The sequence below is a fragment of the Cynara cardunculus genome, unplaced genomic scaffold, assembly GCF_001531365.2.
Source record: "Cynara cardunculus var. scolymus isolate 2C unplaced genomic scaffold, CcrdV1 Un_Scaffold_4192, whole genome shotgun sequence".
Taxonomy (NCBI): domain Eukaryota; kingdom Viridiplantae; phylum Streptophyta; class Magnoliopsida; order Asterales; family Asteraceae; genus Cynara; species Cynara cardunculus.
The window spans coordinates 13,203-17,110 of record NW_020201782.1 but is presented as its reverse complement, the minus strand read 5'-3'; positions in this window follow the sequence as shown (position 1 = coordinate 17,110).

Below are 3,908 nucleotides of genomic sequence, written 5' to 3'. Positions count from 1 at the left end.
TCTTTTCTCATCTCTGAGAAATTCTCTCGTGGAAAGATTGACCAGACCTTATTTCTTAGGAAAGTTAAAGGTCACATCATTCTCATCCAAATTTATGTCGATGATATTATCTTTGGTTCCAGTAATCCCTCTTTATGTGTTCGTTTCGCTGAACACATGAAGAAAGAATATCATATGAACCTGATGGGAGAACTAACCTTCTGTTTAGGTCTTCAGATCAAACAATCAAATAAAGGTATCTTTATCAACCAAAGTAAGTATGTTCGAGACATGCTGAAGAAGTTTGATCTATCCAACAGTTCATCTATGAAAACTTCAATGGATCCTTCACTCTCTCTAAACAAGGATCCAAATGGAAAGCCTATAAATGTTACTATTTATAGAGGAATGATCGACTCTCTGCTGTATCTCACAGCTAGTCGACCCAATGTCATGTACTCCACTTGCTTATGTGCAAGATATCAAGCTGAAGCAAAGGAATCCCATCTGATCGCTTTCAAACGCATATTCAGATATCTTAGGAACTCCTAATATGGGTCTTTGGCACCCTAAAGGTTCAGGTTTTGACCTTATTGGTTATTCGGATAGTGATTTTGCAGGTTGCAAAATTGATAGGAAAAGCACAACTGGAGGCTGTCAGCTTCTAGGTGGAAAGTTGATGAGCTAGACAAGTAAAAAACAAAATTCAGGGTCCACGTAAACAGCTGAAGCTGAATACGTAGCCGCTGGTAGCTGCTATGCCCAAATCCTTTGGATGAAAAACCAGCTGTTGGACTACGATCTTCAGTTTTCAAAAGGTTCTATCTATTGTGATAACACTAGTGCTATTGCTATTTCAAATAATCATGTACTTCACTCCAAGACCAAACATATAGAGATCCGATATCATTTTATCAGAGATCATGTTATGAATGGTGATATTGAATTTCACTTCATTCCAATTGAGTATCAACTCGCTGACCTTTTCACCAAGCCTCTTGATGAGACAAAATTTAACATCTTGATCAGCGAATTGGGCATGTTGAATACTGAAGATTAATCTTCAGCTATTAAGCATCACTTAGTAAGTGAAATTATTCAGTGCTCTATCTCTGACACTGAACTTTTGAGTAAATATATGTAATCTCTCAGGTATGATTACTCTTCTCTTTTCTAAACTTAAAACCTTCACTGAAGCATTTCTTCTTCAGTGATAAAAGTTTTAAAAGTTGGTTTTAGTGATTCTCTTATCACTGACCACATCTCTAAGTATATCTATATACTTCTCTTAAAAATCAAAACGATCACTGAACCTTTTCTTTCAGTGATTAAAATGTTTTTAAATGCCAGTTTCAGTGACTCTCTTATCACTGACATTGATGTCTTAAAACCCTCGCTGAATCTTTCTCTTCAGTGATAAAATGTTTTTAAACGGTCTTATCAGTGTTTTGTTAAACGATGTATGACTCTTCATTTTCTTAAAACCCTTTTTGTTTTTAAAAGAAAATAGTTAATGAACCATCTTAATGACGACATTCTCTATTTACTATGTGCAACGCTTTGAGACGCGCAAAAGGTTCTGTCATTACGCTACCTCATTTAATGCCATCCAATCATGGATGAGAACGTGGCTTCTTTTTCATCATGACCACTTTCCCGAACCGTCGACTTTTTACCCTCTCATATTCCTTCTCTCTCCTCCTACCTACAAATATGAGATTTCTTCTCCACTTTTCTCCTTACGCTTTCAAATTTCTTAGACGAACCTCTGCTAAGATTTTTCCAAAGCAAGAACTCTCTCAAACCTTCAAACTCGTTTTTGACCTTCTCTCTTCAAAAACTAAGGTCAATATATTCTTATTATTCTTCTTTTTCTTTAAGCTATAAGAATTGTGTTTAATCTGTTTTAAGAATCTTGTTCTTCTTAATACATTAAACAATAAAGGTTATTTAATCATCTCCTTCTTGGTTATAATCTTTTTTCTTGATACACATTCTACTTGAAAAACCCTAAATCTTATTTAAGGATTTTTCAAGAGAAGTTTTTATTTGTCTCAAAAACTTTCTCTATATTCTCATCCCAAAAACTCTTGGTTTATACTAACAAACTGTTTGTCCTATTTCTTCTTGTTACAAACAGATGGCTTTCAAGAACGTCAACTTCTCCATTGATGAAATATCCATCAAGGCCAACAATCACATTGCCTTGTTGGATATCCCCTCATCCAAGCCGGACTACCAAGAGGCGGCTGACTTCCTCAAGCAGTCGTCATTGGGCTTCGCACTCAACCATGAGCCCATCATGGTGAAAGAACTTCTTCAGCAGTTCTGGTTCACTGCTGAAGTTGTTGAAGTCGAGGTCAAGTCTGATACCAAACGGAGTAGATCAACTTCACCTTCAACGGCATGGAAGTGAAGTTTGGCGTCACAACTTTCAGGTCGGCTCTTTGCCTTCCCAAGGGCCCCTACAACAGCGAACCAACCACTACCGAGATCATTGAGTTTCTCGATGCCATTGGCTATCAGTGGCCAATGAAGAAGGACTCCAACGCTCCCTTGAAGTCCTTGTCTAAGATTGAGAAGAACAGGATGTCAACTGTCTGGTAATACCTATTTTCTCATTTCATCCAGTGAATGGGTGGAAAAACTAGAGGTCAGGACCAGGCCTCTAGGATCGCGTTAACCATAGGCGTATCTGCGATTCAGCATCGCAATATAAATTATGATGCGGTCATTTTCGATGACTTGGTGCTCAAGCTGAACAAGCGCTAACGAGAAAAGGTGGTGCCTTACACCAGGTTCCTTTCAATGGTGTTTACAAAGATTTTTAAAGATCATTACTCCATGGAAGGAAACCTCCAGGTTTTCAAGCTTGGATCTAGGATTCTGGATCATAAGCTAAGGGACAGTGAAGTGGCACTAACTTCTATTGTGTCCATCACTACCTCTTCACCTCAGGTGGCCACGACAAGGGTAAACCCCACCGCGTCCAGCCAAGCCACCAAAACCCCTTCAAAACAACCCTCTCAACCAACTCTTGGTTCTCCTCAGAGAGCTAAAAAGTCCAAAAAGGGGACAGCCACATCTCTGGCTGAAGCCTCTTAAAAGGTTTCAGCTATTGAAACTAGCCTTATCCCCGAGGCGTCTTCAGCTAACCCTCCCAGCTCTATTTCTCCCGTCAATTTCATAACAGTGGTACCTACCCCAACCGCCTTAGTGACCCAAATCACTGAAGGTGTGAATATCTGCGCTGCCACCACTGAACACCCACGTCTCTTCTCGACTATTTTCTCTTCTCCTCCTTCTTTGGTCTTTACACATGTCGATGATGTATCAGCGACTGTCCTTTTTGATACTGAGATGCGCACCACTGAACCTGATGTTGCACCATTTGATGCTCCTCAGCATACAAATGTCCATCCTTTCGACGACATCTTTGCTCACGCCAGTGACAATCCTTTTGATATCATTGATGGCCCCTCAGGTATTCCATCTTCCTACCCGTTCTTTTCTACTAACCTTGAGCCTTTAGCTCCAACTTCCTCTCTTGCAGGTTCTTCTAAGCATCGGCCTGATGCTCAGGGAGAGGAAGATGATGGGGCGAGAAAGAAGATGAAGAGATTGATGATGACTATGATATGTCATCTGATATCAAACTTCTCCTTCCGGCTGTTGATACCATCCTTTGCAGGATCAATGAAGTCCACCAGGAGATGCTCCACCAGGGTGATCTTAATGCGAGCTTCCTTGCCATCCAGGTGGACGTTCAAGAAGTTCAGAGTCATCTCCAGACTCTCCAAGAAGCTCTTCAAGCCAACACCGACGCCATTGCTGTTCTTTGCAGCAGGGTTGACGATGCTTAGGCTATCGCCGATCAGCAGACTGGTCTTCTTCAACAGATCATGGATGTTGTTCGTCAACCAGCTCCA